Source organism: Cupressus sempervirens, chromosome 5, assembly GCF_028749045.1.
Source record: "Cupressus sempervirens isolate cs-2001-9-10 chromosome 5, ASM2874904v1, whole genome shotgun sequence".
Classification (NCBI taxonomy): Eukaryota; Viridiplantae; Streptophyta; class Pinopsida; order Cupressales; family Cupressaceae; genus Cupressus; species Cupressus sempervirens.
The window spans coordinates 50,017,962-50,039,139 of record NC_143122.1 but is presented as its reverse complement, the minus strand read 5'-3'; the positions used below and the strand labels follow the sequence as shown (position 1 = coordinate 50,039,139).

The 21,178-nt window shown below is 34.2% G+C and overlaps 1 pseudogene; it reads left to right on the top strand.

Annotated features, from left to right (window-relative positions):
- Positions 1–1,194: 1,194 nt before the first annotated feature.
- Positions 1,195–20,035, top strand: LOC149554492 (putative cellulose synthase-like protein H3; annotated as a pseudogene).
- Positions 20,036–21,178: the final 1,143 nt, after the last annotated feature.

Below are 21,178 nucleotides of genomic sequence, written 5' to 3'. Positions count from 1 at the left end.
TGGTCAAAACCCTAATCCATGTGGAGTCTACTTGGCCTCCACCTCATGGACACCTCATCGATCCTGAGGGATCCTAGCTCACCATCTTGCATTCAATCTTAGCCGTTGATTGCATCACTTTTCCTATAAAAGGAGAGCCCTCTCCTCATTTTCAAGAAGCACTATCTACCCCATTGTTATGCTACAGGAATAGTGAGCAACCACATCCCACAATAATGAAATCATCTACACTTGATGATTTCATGAGATTTGCATATGTGCTATTTTGAATAGTTTAATGCTATTTTGATTTCATGTTATGCTTATTTACATGTTTATCTTTCATATTTTGAGGTTTGCATGATCATGTAGGAATATATGTTAGTTGCTTAATGTTTATTCCTTTATTACATTTTTATGCAATACATTTTTATGTTTATTCCTTATCATATATCAAGAATGATATATATTACTAAATATCTTTTAATATCTTAATATTCATAATAATATTATATATTAACAATAAATATTTAATTATTTTTATATTTAGGTATAATCTTGATATCTTTGTTGCATTTTTGGTCATTGATTGTTTTTTGTGTGTTGATAGCATTTAAAACTGTGGGAGTCCTTTGGAAAACTCCTCATATCTAATAAAAAGACAAGAAATTATAATGTTTTTATATTTAGGTATAATCTTGATATGTTTGCTGCATTTTTTTTTGTTATTGACTATTTTTTTTGTGGTGATAACATTGTAAAACTATGGGAGTCCTTTGAAAAACTCCACGTACCTAATTAAAAAACAAGAAATTATAATATTTTTATATTTAGCTATAATCTTGACATCTTTTCTACATTTTTTTGTTATTGAATATTTGTTATGTGATGATATCATTGTAAAACTATAGGAGTCCTTTTGAAAACTCCTTGTACCTAATCAAAAAACAAGCGATTATAATTTCAATCCTATTTGAAGCAAGCTTTCTAGTAGTCACTTTTATAGTTGTAGACAACTTTGTTTTTAGGGGCATGGCAAATATTGTGTCTAATAGATGTTTGAGGCAATTATGATAAGGAATCTCCTCTTTTTAACTTTATTTTATTTACTAAGACTTTATTGTACTTGATCCTTTAATAATTTATTGTCTTTTCCATAAGCTTCATCTAATACTACATTATTATCTTTTATTAAATAAAATCTAATTTTAGAAAATGAAATGTGAGGAACAATCATGTTGACATGTGGTTCAAATTGTGGTTCATAAAAAGCTTATTAAGATTTGTTTTATAAACCCTATAAATATTTTATCAATAACATGTATGTCATGTTGCTTAAGTAAAGATTCCAAACTTTGCACCATCCTGTTCCTACGAGGCATTGAGGAAAGCATTTGGAGGATCCGATGTCCTAGTTGAAGCAACTCAGGCTATACTAACTGGCATTCCATGCAATAGCCATAGCCTTCCTTCCCTAGTTATAGAAAAATCTTTGAAGGTTGCTAGTTGTAGCTATGAAACCCAAACGTCTTGGGGCAAAGTGATAGAAGATGCATAACCTTGTTTATTTTCTTAAAATAATTTCTACTGAAATATTGTCCATCACCTTATATTAATCTTATCATATGTCCACTATCCATTTGAAATGTGAATTTTTGTTTTTGGATTTGATTGTGTATGTTTTTCAACATCAATTTTTTGGATCACACTATGTGATTCATCATTAGGATAAGAGAATGCAAGAATGGAAAATTAAAATATGCAAATTGATCCTCTTTTTCTCTTTAACCCACTTTGTTCAGGCTTGGTTTATATACTTCACTTTTTAATTCTTGCATTCTCTCATCCTAATGATGGATCATGGAGCGTGATCCAAAATATTGATGCTAAAAAAGAGTATTCACAATCAAATCCAAAAAAAAATTGTACATACCACCTTATATATTAGATATCTGATGCAACCCACAAAAATATTCTATAGCAGATCTATGCCAACTCACTTTTAACTTGTTGCAAGTGGGATGGATGTATGGATCTATAGTTGAGGATGTTATGATAGGACTAAAGATTCATAGCCTAGATTGGCATTCCATTAGTGTCCAACCCGATGAACTAGTTTTCATGGGATGTGCAACAACCACTAGTTTAGATACCCTTGTTTAGTAGAAGAGATGGGCAACAAGAAATATTTGTAACCAAACTCTGTTCTTTTATTGGAGTCAAACGAGGAATTAAGCTAAGGAAAAGGATATTTTTGTTAGAATTCTTTAGAATAACTGGGGGGGGGGGGTGTGAATCATTTTTTCAAGGTCTAGATATACCAATTGAAATTTTTCACTTAACTTAATGCACCCATTATACATTTATATCTGTATGTGTATCCAAGCTAATTACCAATACTTGCAAGTTACTGTTAAATCAACATGCAACAATAAAACATAAAAACATGAAAATTCATCCACACAATTGACATAGTGATTTAACATGGAAACCCAATTTGGCAAAAACCACCAGTAACATGCTGCTCCTTTTTCACTCTTCTGAAGTGATGCCCTATGAAAGGCCAACCCTGTTAAAGGTTACAATGCACATTGTTAAACGTGACCCAGTTAAGGGATTTCAATCACCTTGTTAGAAGTGAGCCTAGTTAAAGGACTTTAGGCCATTAAATTGGAATGCCACCTTGTTAAAGGATTTTCTAATGACTGTTAAGTCAACCTTAGTCCAAAGGATTTTACCCTAACTGATACAATTGTTAGAGAGTACAATATAGTATTTGATTTGATTTAACTTACAACTTATCTTGCAGATTTTAGATCTCAATTTAGTTCTCAATTCTACTTGGCTTTCAATCTCTACAACTCTGACAGCTTGTTCACCCTTCAAGCTTTTGTCTCCTTAAGCTTCTTTCTTGTTGTACCAATGCAGTCACTACTGTGGTCACTTGACAAAATAGAGTCTCTATTCTCTATTCTTCCTTGGTCTTTTCTGAGCTTCTTTATATCTTCTCCTTGGCACCACACACTCCAACTCTTTGCTTCATGAACAGTCATTCCTTAAATAGGAAATTAGAATACTTTTCGATTTTCCATCATCCAATTAGGGTTTAGACGAATTAGGTAGGATACAATGTTTCTACCCCATATCTTTTCTCTTCTAGAAACTTCCCCTAGAATCCATTTGAATTTTCCCAAAAATGGTTCACCTCAAATTTTGTACCACCAGCTCTTTAATCTTATCTTCCACATGGTTCATAGACTTCAAGAATTTTTTTTTGGCTTATTATTTGGAAAATCTTCAATCTTTACAATAATGCAGCAGCTTGACATTATTGATCTTTTGATGCTTGGCACATACTATTTAGCTCAACATCAACTGCATTTTACTGATGCTTGTCACCTATTGTATTTTTCTCAGCACTAACTCTGTTACTCGACACATGCTAGTATTTTCTTTTACTCAGTACCAACTAATTTTCTACTTGGCATGACTTATCTTTGCTTGGCACCTACTATCAACTTGGTCATGCTTTGCAAACAACCTTAGTATTTCTTAATCTTCTAAAGTTTCTAAGTATGGCCAACCTTTGTAGCTTCAAGCAGATTATCAATACATCATTCCACCATTGTCTTAATTGATCCTTGTACTTCATTACATTACCATAACTCAACCTTTCCTCTAGGTATTATTGTTACATCTTATTGATTAAATCCTCTTCATCAATCAAATAAATGATAGTCTTTGGATCTTATAAGCAATTGTCTCACCAGTAAATAGTAGGTTTGACATTAGTAACAAAACAATGATTGAAACACATATTACTTCAACAATATCTTTCAGCAATGATCTTTTCAATCAAATCTCAACAATCTCCCTCTTTGGCATTGATGGCAAATAAAATTGATCAACCAAATCATCTAAATGGTAAAACATGCTATTTAACCAATCTGACTAGGTTAAAAATAGTATGGAAATACCAAAAAGAAAAATTGTCTTAATAGTGTTTCTTGCATTAGCAATTTCCAACTTCTAATTAAGTTACAAATTCTTTTCATTCTTAGCTCCCTCTTACAAGATAGAGTATGATTTCTCCCTTATGTGTTTACCTCTAATCAGAAACATCAATCTTTTGATACCCTTTCTCTTTTATTGCTATTGCTCCCTCTTTAGTTATGCTCCTACAATTTCTCTCCGTTAGTTGCTTTCTTCTTTTTCTCCCTTTGGGTTTTCTTCCTCTTAGGTTATTGATCAATTTTTTCTATTTCTCCCTCTTTGAGAACAATGCCAAAGACATATCATCTTAACATCATATTATGCAGATATAGAATTGGTAGTATTTCTAGTTTCTCCCTCTATGACCTTTCTTTTGACTATTTTAGGATTTCAACACTTTGATTACTTTAAGCAATGCCTAAAGTAAGATATTCTAAATCAATTATTGATATGTGAAAATTAGGCTATTTGATGCAAGGTAGTCCTTTTGTTAATTAAGCAGCCTTTGATAGGGGTATCACCCCTAACTTACCTCTAAGATATTCATATGGATCCTTAGGTAATGGTTTAGTGAAAATGTGAGAAATTTGTTCTTTTGTATTGACATACTCCATCTTCACCTCTTTATTTTCAACTAGCTCTCTTACATAATGATACTTGATTGCAATGTGCTTAGTTTTGGCATGCATTACTGAATTCTTTGATATGTTTATAGCACTGGTGTTATCACAATAAAATATCATAGGTCCTATTATTTTTTCCTTCATTCCTTTGAGTAGATGCTTGATCCATACAATATTTGTGTAGTTTATAGCAACAACTACATATTCAGCTTTAGTTGTGGATTGTGAGGTACAACTTTACTTTTTAATTATTCTAGGTAACTAGTCTCTTGCCTAAGAAAAGTGCACCTCCACTAGTGTTTTTTCTGTCATCTATATTACCTCCCCAATTAGCATCAGTGTAGGCTCTTAAATCAAAATTTTCATTCTTTTTGTAGTAATTTCCAAACTCTTCTATTCCTTTCAAGTATCTCATTATTCTTTTCACTACCATCAAATGATTTTTTGATACCCTTTCTCTTTTATTGCTATTGCTCCCTCTTTAGTTATGCTCCTACAATTTCTCTCCGTTAGTTGCTTTCTTCTTTTTCTCCCTTTGGGTTTTCTTCCTCTTAGGTTATTGATCAATTTTTTCTATTTCTCCCTCTTTGAGAACAATGCCAAAGACATATCATCTTAACATCATATTATTTTCAGAAACATCAATCTTTTGATACCCTTTCTCTTTTATTGCTATTGCTCCCTCTTTAGTTATGCTCCTACAATTTCTCTCCGTTAGTTGCTTTCTTCTTTTTCTCCCTTTGGGTTTTCTTCCTCTTAGGTTATTGATCAATTTTTTCTATTTCTCCCTCTTTGAGAACAATGCCAAAGACATATCATCTTTAGAAACATCAATCTTTTGATACCCTTTCTCTTTTATTGCTATTGCTCCCTCTTTAGTTATGCTCCTACAATTTCTCTCCGTTAGTTGCTTTCTTCTTTTTCTCCCTTTGGGTTTTCTTCCTCTTAGGTTATTGATCAATTTTTTCTATTTCTCCCTCTTTGAGAACAATGCCAAAGACATATCATCTTAACATCATATTATGCAGATATAGAATTGGTAGTATTTCTAGTTTCTCCCTCTATGACCTTTCTTTTGACTATTTTAGGATTTCAACACTTTGATTACTTTAAGCAATGCCTAAAGTAAGATATTCTAAATCAATTATTGATATGTGAAAATTAGGCTATTTGATGCAAGGTAGTCCTTTTGTTAATTAAGCAGCCTTTGATAGGGGTATCACCCCTAACTTACCTCTAAGATATTCATATGGATCCTTAGGTAATGGTTTAGTGAAAATGTGAGAAATTTGTTCTTTTGTATTGACATACTCCATCTTCACCTCTTTATTTTCAACTAGCTCTCTTACATAATGATACTTGATTGCAATGTGCTTAGTTTTGGCATGCATTACTGAATTCTTTGATATGTTTATAGCACTGGTGTTATCACAATAAAATATCATAGGTCCTATTATTTTTTCCTTCATTCCTTTGAGTAGATGCTTGATCCATACAATATTTGTGTAGTTTATAGCAACAACTACATATTCAGCTTTAGTTGTGGATTGTGAGGTACAACTTTACTTTTTAATTATTCTAGGTAACTAGTCTCTTGCCTAAGAAAAGTGCACCTCCACTAGTGTTTTTTCTGTCATCTATATTACCTCCCCAATTAGCATCAGTGTAGGCTCTTAAATCAAAATTTTCATTCTTTTTGTAGTAATTTCCAAACTCTTCTATTCCTTTCAAGTATCTCATTATTCTTTTCACTACCATCAAATGATTTTTTTTGGGATTTGCAAAGAATCTTGCAACTATTCCAACAGATAATACAATATTAGGTCTACTATGTAAAACATATTGCAACTTACGAAACATTCACCTATATAGTGTTTGATTCACTTCAACAGAATCATCATTCTTTGATAGTTTCTATCCTATTACTATGGGTGTGCTTATTGGTTTTGAATCTTATAGTCCAAATGTTTTTAGTATTTCCTTGATGTACTTTGACTAGTAACAAATATGCCATATTCAAGTTGATAAACTTGCAGTCCCACAAAAAATTTGATCTCACCAAACATTGACATTTCAAATTCATGTTTCATCTAATTAGCAAAATCCTTGCGTAAAGCATATTTTCCTCCAAATATTATATCATCAAAAAATATTTTAGATAACCAAATGTCTTTACCTTTTTCTATTTTTATATATAGATTGTTGTTATCATCAGTTCTTTCAAATCCAATCTTCATAGGATACTTATGAAGTCTTTCATAGCATGCTCTTGGTGCTTGTTTCAAACCATAAAGAACTTTGTGTAGTTTACATACCTTACCCTTGTTGTTGTCATCAAAAAATCCTTTTGGTTGTTCTATGTAGACTTCTTCTTCTAGTATGCCATTCAAAAATACATATTTAATATCCATCTAATAAACTTTGAAACCTTTGTAGGCAGCATATGCAAGTAGTGTTCTTACACCTTCCATCCTTTCAATAGGGGAAAATGTCTCCCCATAGTCTATTCCTTCCTCTTGTGCATATCCTTTGCAAACCAGTTTGGATTTGTTTCTTGTTATTTCACCATTTTCATTTAGCTTGTTCCTGAACACCCACTTGGTACCAATCACATTTTTGTCATCTGACCTTGGAAATAAACTCCAAGTTTTGTTTTTCTCTATCTGCTCAATTTACTCTTCCATGGCTTTGTACCAATCATCATCTTCTAGAGCATCTTTCACTATCTTGAGTTCTTTCTATCTTGAGTTCTTTCTTGCTTAGCAAGCATGATTCATTCCTCAGTCTATTCCTTGTCTTTGGTCTAGCATCTTTGTTTCCAATGATTTGATCAGTAGGGTGATGTCTTCTAACATATTTGGACACTCTTGTCTCTATTCTTGTTTCTTCATTTTATCTTTTAGCTTCTGAGTCACTATGTATATTTCTATCAAGTATGTCAGCTTCTCTTTCAAGTATACTAACTTTAGAATCAAAATGTGTTGTTTCTTCATTCTATAACTCGACATCTGAATGCAACTTAGTTCTTGAATTCAACTTGATATTCACTGGTTGTAACTTGATAGTTACTAAAACTTGTTGCTAGTTCTCCACTTGATTGGTTTCTTGTTCTTTAGCAGACATTCCTTTATAGAAGTATACAAATGATTTGTTCTACTCTAGTTCTTTGATTGATTGTGCATCATGAGCTTTTGTGTATTCATCAAAATTTACATTTTCACTTTCCATAATTTTGTTAGTTTTAGTATTTAAACACTTATATGCCTTTCTCCTTGTGGAGTAGCCAAGGAATATTCCTTCATCACTTTTTGCATGAAACTTACCATTTCTTATATCTTTGAGAACATAACATTTGCTACCAAATATTTTGAAATGTTCCACATTGGGTGAGTGGCCATACCATAATTCAAAAGGTGTTGCATTAGTACCTTTCTTGATTTGTACTCACATAGCTATACTTACAGCTTCATTTTAGTACTTTAGAACAACGCTCTTTTCTATCATAAGTTTTCTGGCACAATCCATTATTGGCGTGTTTCTTCTTTTAACAATTCCATTTTGTGGAGGGGTTCTTGGTGTTGAAGTCTATCTTTTGATTCGTTTATCATTAAAACCATCTCAAATTCTCTTGATGTGAATTCTCCTCCTCTGTCTGATCTCAAACATTTCAAACTCTTACCTGTCTCTTTTTCAACTCTTGCTAGAAACCATTTAAACATTTAAAAGGCATCAAACTTTTTCTTTAAGAACATGACTATCATCATCCTAGAGTAGTCATCTACAAACAACATTATTTACTTGTCTCCTTTGTAACTTTACACTTCTATAGGTCCACACAAGTCAATATAAACTATCTCTAGTATCTCTTTAGAGGTGTAAATTTTACTTTTGAAAGTTGACTTAGTCATTTTGCCCAACTAACATTGTTTTCCTATCACATTGTTAGGTTTTTTTAGTTTAGGCAAACCTCTAAATTTCTTCATGTTGCTAATGTTGATCAAGTTATCAAAGTTGACATGACATTACCTTTTATGCCATAGCCAAACATCATCAAATTTCACCACAAGACAAGTAGCATCCTCTATATCAAGGTAAAATAGATTACTTCTAGTTTGGTCTTCTTTTCCTATCAATTTTCCATTTATTTCATATATCATGGCAATCTTGTTTCCAAATTCAACTTTGCATCCTACATTGCTTAGTTGTAACACACTCAATAGATTATAATTAATCCTTCAACATAATATGCATTATCACATGAGATATTTTTTATGAGCTTAATGGAACCTTTTCCTTTTATCAGACATGGAGCATCATTACAAAATCTAACACTATTTCCATCATAATGATTTAAGGTAAGGAACTTACTTTTATCTCGTGTCATGTGATGAGAGCATCCACTGTCAATGATCCACTTGTCATTTTTATTTACACAAGTCATAAGTGCAATTGTCTCCTCCTCATCAAATTCACCCTTCATTGCAACATATACTACTTCATCATCATGTTCATCAGATTCATCTTCTTCAACAATGTAGCACTTTTTGTCTTTGTCTTTATAATCTTTGTTGTCATTTTCTCTTCTATTTTTGTACTTGTTTCCTTGTAGTTTTTCTTTTGTGTACATCTTACAGCAATATGACCAACTTCATTGCAATTGAAACAAATGATGGGTAACTTACCTTTGAATTTTCCTTTACCTCTATGAAATCTTCTTACCAATAGTGCTTCCAATTGTTCAACATCTTCTTCATCTGTATCACTATCACTAGATGCATGCTTTATTTTTCTTTTCTTCTTCTATTTATTTTCATCAAAATCTTTTAACAGTAATTTTTCCTTAAAAGAAGATTCAAGACTTTCTAGTTTGTAATTGTCAAAATTGGATAATTCAAAAGTAGTGAGTCTTCCTACCATACCTTCAAGGGTTAGATTATTTCTTGGTATAGATCTCAATTCTTGAATTGTAGATACTTTAATAGCATAAACATGTAGTAATGTTCTCAAGACTTTACTTAACACAGTATCATCATCTATGTGACCAATAGCACCTCTTATTGTACTAACAACTTATTTTATCCTAGCAACATATCAAGCAATGTTCTCACCTTCTTCCATTCTTATGTCATCAAATTTACCTCTGAGGCTTTTTGACTTGGCTCTTTGAACATTTTTGTCTCCTCCATAGATGGTAGTTAGGGCATCCCACATATTATTTGCAGTGTCACATCCCTTGATGTCATCAAATTATGCATAGCTAAGAGCAGAGACAATCTCCAACATTTCTTGATTATGTTCCTTCTTCTTCTTCTTCTTCATATCTTCTACAGTAGGAGCTCCAATAGGATTGTTGGTGTAAATAGGTATTTACTATTTACACTTTACTTAAGTTTACTTAGGTTAGTGCATTATTTTATTATTTTACATTATTTTATTATTATTTTTTATGAGACACTTAGGAGTTTGTGCATCTTCTACAGTTGTCATGTAGACAACATAGAAGTATGCAACTCTAATTATGCACATGGTGTCTACACCAAAGGAGTTTGCATTATTCACTGAGTTGTCATGTAGACAACATAGTTTTTTGCACTCCTAATTTAGCACATGTTGCCTACAACACTGATGTGCATGTTTCACCTTTGTAGGCTTATCCTCTCATCATCGCACTTACTTTCGTGCATAATGGAGGATAACCCATATTTGGCGGACTTGTGCCTTGTTGTTGGACTTATCATGATGCTGATTCTGAGGCATTCTAGATGCATCTCAAAGGCCTTTATATTGAGGCACTCCTAGTGTACTTGTACATAGAATTGAATACTATACAGTTATTTTGATCATACTCTAGTCTAATTTGTGCTTGTGTTTTGAGTTCCTTGGTCTTGGGTAAATTCTTCCCTAAGGAAAATTCTTACATGGTATCAGAGCTAAGGGAGATACTCGTCACATAGCCATTGGAGACCTTGTTGCTTCATCTCTTTAAGGGACTTGATTCAGATCTAGAGCATTTGCAACAATTGGGAGCATCTAGAGCTGAAGCGGACCTCACCATTGCATTCGGAGTGAAGATCTAGTGAAGATTGACTATAAATTTGCCTATTTTAGGCCATAGTCAACCAGAAGGCAAATTTTTTTTGTAAATCAGAATCCGAAGGCTCGATTTGGAAGTACGAGTATGATCTATTTTGGTCTAATTAATTAATTATTTAGATCTTTTAATTCTACCATTCTTCTATTTTTCTCTGTAACAGACCTGGGTTGTCAAAAATTGGATCTGCATTTTGGTGGATTATTTAATTTGCAGAGACATTATTATTAATACTAAGGGCATTAATAATTCTACAGGTTGTACCCTCAAACAAGACCCAAGTCAGCAGCTTCTCGAGGTTGACCACATCTCTCCGGCAAGGACAACATACCCCGTGGTTAGGCTAACCTACCTAGTGTCCTAGTTAACTCTACGGGTATTGCGCTACATTTTTAAAAAAGCATAACAACACCGCACATAGCGAGTGTGGGACTAAAAGTCCCAACAATGGCATCAGGAAACAAATCCCAGCAATCGCAAAGGATTCTAGCATGACCGTCTTAATCTGGTGATCGAAAACCCCACAGTCTCTGTGACATGTGGCATCTGTGCATTGGTACCTCGCACCAGTCGTCAGTGCCTCAATGGACATGCAGCCACTACATTATTCACCCTACAACTATCACATGTGGTGCTCAACGAATCAAACACACACTTTGCAAACTTAGCGAACAGCCAGGAGTGACTGTGCATTCGACTATACATCTTGGACCTCGCAAATCAAACACACAGACTGAGTCAACCATCGAACATGTGGATCCCAATCATTGCTAGTTGTATCCACGTCAACATCAAACATAGAGACACATCCCTACTCAGTCAGATCACCATGCGGGCAGTCCACATATCCACTAGTCATTGGTTGTACCCTACTATGCAAGGTGACACATCTAATTTATCCATACAATCTGAACTAGACACATCATAATCCATACAACGTGACGTCATCCCACCTTGCGAAGAGGCTAACGTCATCAAACTTTGATCCTAAAATTGACAATTCTCTGACCGTCATTTCAGGGTATTTTTGAATTGCTATGATGGCCATTTGACCATAAAATTTAACATAGTGATTTCCTCTAAAAGACCCCTCTTCATATGCAATTTTTATTTGGCAGCTCAACTTCAAACAACCATAACTTGGTCATACGGACTCCAAATCAGGTGCAATTTTTTTTTTTGATTTTGGGTAAAATTTCCTAAATATTTTAGTGGTAAAGCTAGTTTCTGGTTTTGGTGCTTTGATTGGTCAGTATAAGCTTTTTTTGGTGACTGTACCTATCTAATCCTACTTTTTGCAACATCAAACACATCGTACGAGCTCATCTGGACTCCTTTTCAGGTTCTGTGTTTTTTCAAAGTGTATATTTTTTTGTCTAGTTTTTAGATCTGCAATTAAATTTTAGTCTAATTTGGACAAAAGTATCACTTTTAGAGATAGGTCTTGTTTTGCATTGTAATGCTTCACAATTGATGTAATTTTGAGCTACATTGTAATAGTCCAGATTTGAAATCTATATAGAGGTTGTAATCAAAAAAATCAGAAAGTCCACTTTGTCAATTTTGGCAAGTGGCCCATTGTAAACACACTATATATAAACTACCAAAATCATTTTTTTTTGGGGGGGGGGGGGGGAAGAGGGATTTTTTGATTGAGTGAAAAGGGGGGGTGTGTACTATGTACTGTGTCTCCTTTATCTTGTGTTCTTGCATTATGGGTTCTTTTTCAAAGTTAACTCCACATAATTATTCTACTTGGAAAGAAAACATTAAAGAGCCATTGGTAGAAAAAAGTTTATGGCGTTATGTCACTGGTGTAGCCAAGAAACCTCCTATTGATGCTGATGAAGCTTGTAAAGAAGATTGGGAATCCAAATAGGAGATGGCCTTAGGAACCTTGTTGAAAAATATCTCTGATACTATCAAATTTCACATTCGGAAGCTTACAGATAAAATAGATGTTTGGGATAAACTAGAAGCTTTGTATGAGAAATTAGATGAAGAGATGGCTTACACAATAGAGGTTAAACTTCTCAAGTTGGATCCTAGAAATTTTGACACAATTAAAGACTATCTTACCAAAGTAGAAATGTATAGGGCACAACTGAAGGATTGTTGTGAACCCATTAAAGATGGAAAGATGATCAAACAAATCATGACTCATCTTCCACCTGAATATGCTCCTTTTGTTTCTAGCTTTAATACACACAAATTAACAATGGGTAGTGCCTATGTTAAGCCTTCATTCGAGAAATTCTCAAAAATGTTGATCGTTGAACATGATAATCTAGTGGGTATGGGAATTCTCAAGTCTTCCAAAACCATAGCCTTGGTAGCAAATGAAGGTAATTCAAGTGGCAAAAACTCAAACAAGAAGCAGAAGCAATGGAAGGCCAAGCCACAAGACAACACACAACAATCATCCTCAAAAAAACAATCTTCCATAGGTCAATCTTCTTCCACTCAACATTCTTCTTCACAACAAGGAAAGTCTTCTTCCAAGAACAATCAAAAGGGGAACGATTCCAAAAAGAAGGAGAAGAAAACATGTTCCTACTGTAAGAAGAATGGACATGAAGAACATGAGTGCGAAGATAAATATATTGATGAATTGGTCAACATTATGAGAAAACACAAAATTGATGTTCCAAATGCATACAAAGAGAAGGGTTCTTCCTCCACTTCAAAGGGCAAGGGCCAAGATTTATTTTCTAGTACAAACAATCTAGAGGAATGGGTTCTAGATTCAGGAGCATCTCATCACATGGGTGCTTCAAGGGAGCAAGTTTCCTCTTTAAAAACTTCAAATGTACCTTACATCTATGTGGGCAATGATACTCAAATTAAAGTAGAAGGTAAAGGGAATGTTGAGTTAGAGAATGGCATCTTCAAGGATGTACTTCATGTTCCTAGCCTTAGCACCAACCTTCTCTCCATCTATCAAATCACTCACTATGGATGTGGCAACAAAGTAGAGTTCCTCCCCGACATACTAGTGGTGAAAAATCTAAAAGATGATTCAATAGTGGCGATTGGAAAGGCAAACCATGAGACTAGACTTTATTCTTTCTCACATTTTTTGCCTAAGTCCACATCTCTTTCCTTGTTGACTCATTCAAACACTCAAAGTAAACTATGGCATGAAAGATTTGGCCACCTTAATTATCACTACCTTCAACAATTAAGCAGCAAGGAAATGGTCATTGGTCTACCTCAATTCAAGTTTTCAGAGGGATTATTTCCAGGTTGTGAAGCAAGTAAACATCTCGAAGAGAAATATGACAAGGGGAAGTCTTGGAAGGCAACTGTTGTTCTAGAATTGGTACATAGTGATGTAGCTGGCCCCTTTCTAGTACCTTCTTTTGGTAAGGCCTGCTATGTTCTCACATTTATTGATGACTTTTCAAGGTACACTTGGGTCTTTTTCCTTGGTCATAAGAGTGAAGTCTTTTACAACTTTATCACATTCAAAGTTCAAGTTGAGAAGAAATCTAGGAAAGCCATCAAGATCCTAAGGACAGATAATGGCAGATAATATGTCAACTCTAGACTTATAGACTATTGCACACATGAGGGGATAGATCTTCAACATTCAGTTGCATACACACCATAGAAAAATGGTGTAGCTAAAAGAAAGAAAAAAACCCTTAAGGAAATGACTACTTGCATGCTTCAATACAAGTCTCTTGATCAAGTGTTTTGGGCTGAAGCCATGTGTTGTGCCAACCACATTCAAAAAAAAAGTTCGCATAAAGCCTTAGATGGAATAACACCTTTTGAGGCATGGTGTGGCAAGAAACCAAGTGTTAAGCACTTCAAAGTTTTTGGTTCTCCAGCATGGGCAAGGATACCTCCACAAAAGCGAAAGGCATTAGAACCACAAAGAAAACCATGCATATTTTTTGGATATCTTGATAATCTCAAGGCATATAAATTAATGGATCCAGAGACTCATGAAATATTTTATGAGAGGAGTGTTCATTTTGAAAAGACATGTCCAAGTTTGGCTTCTTCAACTCCTCCTTCTTCCTCCTATGTGGATAGTGATCATAGTGATGAAAGTGACTCGAAAGATGAAATTCCTCCAACCTTGACTCATAGGACACCACCTTCATAGGGTCAAAAAATAGTTGAGGACATTCCTTAATCTTCTTCCACTAAACCTTGTTGGGCACAACAAAGTCTTGATGTAGCAGGTTCATTGGTGGGAAATCCTTCAGACACTCGGAGGACTAAGTCACAACACAAGTCATTTCCACATGCATACATAGCCATTGCTCCAGATCCATAGTCTTTTAAGAAAGCATCAGGAATTCTAGAATGGGATAAAGCTATGGAGGAAGAATACAATTCATTGATGAAAAATAACACATGGGACTTAGTTCCCCTTCCTAAGGGAAGAAAAGTGGTTTGATGCAAGTGGATCTATCAAACCAAATTTGCAATAGATGGAAGTATTGATAAACATAATGCTAGACTAGTTGCCAAAGGTTTCTTACAAGTTCCATGTATTGACTATGTAGAGACTTTTGCACCAGTTGCCAAGATGAACTCCATTCACCTGACACTAGCAATTGCTACAACTCAAAGATGGGTTGTACACTAGATGGATGTTAAGAGCACATTTTTGAATGGTGACCTTCATGAGGAAATCTATATGGAGCAACCACAGGGGTTTGTACAAGATTCTACTATGGTTTGCAGATTAAAGAAGTCTATTTATGGTTTAAAGTAGGCTCCTCGAGCTTGGTATGCCAAAATGGATTCATTCCTCCTCTCAGTAGGTTTTAGAAGATGTCATTTTGATTCAAATGTTTACATTCTTCAGCAAGATGACTCTCACTTGATCTTAGTGCTTTATGTTGATGACTTGATCATTATAGGGAGCACTGCATCCATCATAACTAGTGTCAAGACCTCTCTTTAGGATAGATTTTCCATGACAGACTTGGGTTTGCTACACTACTTCCTTGGCATTGAGATCATATAGTCTTCAGTAGGGATTTCACTTGCACAACCCAAGTATGCTCTTGAGTTGCTTTCTCGATTTCACATGAGTGACTGTAAACCTACTCCTAGTCCCTTCCTATTAGGTGTTAAGCTAGAGGCTAAGTGCACAACTCCACTTGTTGATGCAACATTATATAGATAGTTAGTTGGTAGCCTTATCTACTTGACACACACATGCCCTGATATTGCCTTTGCAGTTGGTATGGTTTCACACTTTATGCAAGAACCTCACAAGCTTCATTGGAAGGTTGCCAAACGCATTTTGCACTATATCAAGGGTACACATACACATGGGATTCATTATGTAGTAGGTACAGGGCTTCAGTTGATTGGATACACATATTCAGACTATGTAGGAGACTTAGATTCTCGGAAGTCTACTTTAGGGTACACATTTCACCTTGGTTTCGGCCCTATTTTTTGGCAAAGTAAGAAACAAAACAATGTTGCTCTTTCTTCCATAGAGGCTGAGTATCAAGGGGCTATCAATGTAGCTATAGAGGCTCTTTGGTTACACCACATCCTAGAGGAGTTTGGATTCGATCTACCTAAGCCGATAGTTCTTCATTGTGACAATCAAAGTGCCATTGAAATCTGTAAGCATCCAGTTCAGCATCAGTGGACAAAGTACATTGAGGTTCACATGCACTATATTAGAGAGCTTATACATGAGCAGATCATTGCACTTTAGTATTGTCCTATAGCAGAGTAGGGTGTTGATATTTACACCAAACCCTTCACCGAGGTCAAGTATACTCATTTGCAAGATCTCTTGGGGGTACGGGATGTTGCAAATAGGGGAGTCCCTTGACCTCTCTCTTCTTCTTCTTCTGGAAGGGATTTTTTCTTCTTATGAGGTCTTCTTCTCTCTCTTTCTCTATTGTACTTATCTTTCTTTTTGGAGGAGGGTTTTTCCCATGTGGTTTTCCCTCTTTCTCTGCTTTATGAGAGATTGCATTGCATCATTTTAGCATTTCTTTTGTACATGGGTACCTAACATGGCCTCATAGCCGGGACCCATTATGCATTAGTGAGCTTAAGTGCATTCCCCTAAGTTGCACTTAAGGAGGGGGGTGTTGGTGTAAATAGGTATTTACTATTTACACTTTACTTAAGTTTACTTAGGTTAGTGCATTATTTTATTATTTCTCTTTATGAGACACTTAGGACTTTGTGCATCTCCTACAGTTGTCATGTAGACAACATAGTTTTTTGCACTCCTAATTTAGCACATGTTGTCTACAACACTGATGTGCATGTTTCACCTTTGTAGGCTTATCCTCTCATCATCACACTTACTTTCGTGCATAATGGAGGATAACCCATATCTGGTGGACATGTGCCTGGTTGTTGAAGTTATCATGATGCTGATTCTGAAGCATTCTAGATGCATATCAGAGGCCTTTATATTGAGGCACTCCTAGTGTACTTGTACATAGAATTGAATACTATACAGTTATTTTGATCATACTCTGGTCTAATTTGTGCTTGAGTTTTTGAGTTCCTTGGTCTTGGGTAAATTCTACCCTAAGGAAGATTCTTACAAGGATCAACATGTTCTACTGAAATAGTATTTTGTGCATGATCTCTTATTCCTCCAAGATGTAGTTTCATTAGACTTTTCCATGTAGGGAAGTTGTCTCTGTTAAGCTTGTGTACTTCTCTCTTGGACATCTTGATCTTTGTGCTTCTAGTACCTTCAAACTAGTTTAGTTAGAAAAATTAGCTCTGATACCAATTGTTAGAATTCTTTAGAATAACTAAGAGGGGGGGTGAATAAGTTATTCAAGGTCCAAATGTACCAATTGAAACTTTTCACTTAACTTAATGAACCCATTAAACATTCATATATGTATGTATATCCAAGCTTATTACCAATACTTGCAAGTTACTATTAAATCAACATGCAACAATAAAACATAAAACATGAAAATTCATCCACACACTTGACACAGTGATTTAACGTGGAAACCCAATTTGGGAGAAACCACTAGTAACATGCTACTCCTTTTTCACTCTTCTAAAGTGATGCCCTATGAAAGACCAACATTGTTAAAGGTTACAATGCACACTATTAAATGTGACCTGAGTGAGCCTAGTTAAAGGACTTTAGGCCATTCACTTGGAATGCCACCCTATGAAAGGTTTTTCTAATGACTATTAAGTCAACTTTAGTCCAAAGGATTTTACCCTAACTGATACAATTGTTAGAGATTATAGTACAATATTTGATCTAATTTAACTTACAACTTATCTTGTAGATTTTAAATCTTAATTCACTTCTCAATTCTGCTTGGCTTTCAATCTCTATAGCTCAGATAGCTTTTTCACCCTTCAAGCTTTTGTCTCCTTAAGCCTTCTTGCTTGTTGTGCCAATGCAGTCACTATTGTGGTCACTTGACGATGTAGAGTCTCTATTCTCTATTCTTCCTTGGTCTTTTCTAACCTTCTCTATGTCTTCTTCTTGATACCACACACTCCAACTCTTTGCTTCATGATCAGTCATTCCTTAAATAAGAAATTAGAATACTTTACCATTTTTCATCATCTAATTAGGGTTTAGATAGATTAGGTAGGATACAACGTATCTACCCCATATCTTGTCTCTTCTAGAAACTTCTCCTAGAATCCATTTTAATTTGCCCAAAAAATGGTTCACCTCAAATTCCTTACCACAAGCTCATCAATCTTATCTTCCATGTGGTTCACAAACTTCAAGAAAAAAAAATTTTCGGCTTATTTTTGGTGAGTCTTTGATCTTTATAATAATGCATAGCTTGGCATTATTGATCTTCTGATGCTTGGCACATACTGTGTAGCTCAACATCAACTGAAAGTCACTTGGCATCAACTACATTTTATTGATGCTTGACACCTATTGTATTTTTCTCTGCACTAACTATTTTACTCGACACATACTAGAATTTTCTTTTACTTGGCACCAACTAATTTTCTGCTCAGCATGACTTATCTTTTCTCAGCACCTATTATCAACTTGGTCATGCTTTACAAAAAGCCTTAGTATTTCTTAATCTTCTAAAGTTTCTGAGTATGGCCAACCTTTGTCGCTTCAAGTAGATTATCAATACACCATTTCACCATTGTCTTAACTAATCCTTGTACTTCATTACATTACCATAACTCCTTTCCTCTAGGTACTATTGTTACATCTTATTGATTAAATCCTATTCATTAATCAACCAAATGATGCAATTGTATCACCAGCAAGTAGCAAGTTTTACACTAGTGACAAAACAATGATTGAAAAATTCAACAATATCTTTGAGCAATGATCTTTTCAATTAGATCTCAGTAGTTTTATGCTTATTTCTGCCTATGGCATGTTTGGTCAGTACTAGTTATCTACTATGCCTTACTTCCTGCCATGAGTCTACTATATGATAAATCATTCCTGCCCAAAGTAAGTTAAATTAAATTTAATATTAATATCATATTATCTGTCTAAATTAAAACACACTATTAACTTATTAGTCATTGGTCCAATCATATGGTTATGGCATAAACAATATATCCTATGTTTTGATTCAGATAATCTTGAGGAAAAGATAAGTTTTGAAAAAGCAAGTCAATTTTGACTATTTAACAATTAGATTTTAGTGTGTGATGTTTACATCAGTCATTTGTTTCTTTGAGTTGGTGCATCTTTAATCATATTACTAAATGAATCTATGTGATTTTAGATGAACCACCCAAAAAAATCAAATCATAGAATGTGTCACTTAAATTATATCATAAAGATGAGCACTCATTTTTATTTACAAATTTGTATACCATATTTTTTATTTCTTAACATTAGCTTTACTGCTAATGCATGTTATAGAGGTTTCTTTCCAATAGCACTTGCACTGCAGTCTATGGATATCAACTTGTGCAGTACATTCTTCTTGGTTATTCAATGAGAGAGTGGTGGAATAACCAATTCATGTGGCTCATTGTGTGCACATCTTCATGTTTCATTGCATTGTTTGATGTTGTGTAGTTGTTGGGATTATTTGAGACAATATTTGTTGTGACTCCAAAGGGGTTAGAGGAATAAGAGAATGGTGATGAGGGAAAGTTTACATTTGATTCCTCTCCATTTTTCATCATACCAACTACAATATTATTATTAAGCTTAGTAGGCCTTGCTTGGAACATTGTCTCATTTATGGGTAGTGTTGGTGAGATCAAAGAGAGGCTATTTGTAGAGTACTTGTGCAATGTTTGGGTAGTCATAAATCTTTGGCTGTTTGTGAAAGGATTGGTTGGAAATGGAAAGAGAGGCATTCCTTGGAGTATTATCATGAAATCTTATGCTTAAATGGCTATTTTCATATAAGCTACACTAGCCTAACTCAGTGAAGGGTTTATTTTTCTGATCTTCAAATCTCACTTATTTAAGTTGTATGAATCTTCCTAGAAATATTGTTCTATCATAGAATTATTTATCTTTCATCCTTTCTAGTGAGGGAGGAACTCTTCTTCCATTATCATCATGTCTATAGTTCTATACTATTTCTAAATATGTATTTGTGGTCCACTGAATTCTTTAAGTATGAACAATTAGAAAATGAAAATCTTTATAATTATTAGAAATTTTCTTCAAACTATGGACTATTCTCTATTGTGAAGATCTCTCTATCCATGTTTCCTACCATTTCACAATATACTTCAGATCTCTATTTCATGATTTTTTTGTAAATAAACACACACACACACACACACACACACACACACACACACACACACACACACACACACATGCAAAAGTGGGCTAACCATTGTAAATTTTATAAATAAATAAACCTAATTTGAGAGCTCATCAGAGAAAGAACCAGGAAGAAAACTCTAAATCCTAGTCTAATTACAGAAGAGGAGAAGAAAAAGAAGAGAAGAGAAGAGAGGAGAGCCAATTTGAGGCATAACATAATGACATTTGTGAACAAATGCTGACATAAATTTCAAGACTTCTCATTCTCAATAAGCTCTTGCAATCATTTTCATTCGAAGAATTCAGTAGAAGGGCTAAAGGCTTCAAAATTAACATCATCACAACCTAGATTAGCAAAATTGAATAAAAATATATTAATAATTAAGAAATCTAGAAATTTGGATAATTTATTTTAACAAGAGTAATAGTTGTCATTAAAGTTGAAAAAGGGTATTTTTGAGTGTTGGAATTGGAATTTGTTATTTGGATTTTGTTGTTCTAGACTCATTTGGTTCAATAAAAACTAAAATTGGGATTGAAGTTGAAATTGAAATTTGATTTTTTTTAGGAAAAATATAAAGAGTAACATAGATCACAAGAATATTTACAGTATTGAATTTGATTAGCATCGAAAGGTTTTCCTCTAACAAAAAAATTTCAAGTGGATCTTTATTTTCATGGTGGCGAACAACTTAAACATGACACACTAATGCTTCATTCCTAGAGTAAAAGTGTTAAATAGTCAAAATTTGACTTACTTTTCCTAGCTTA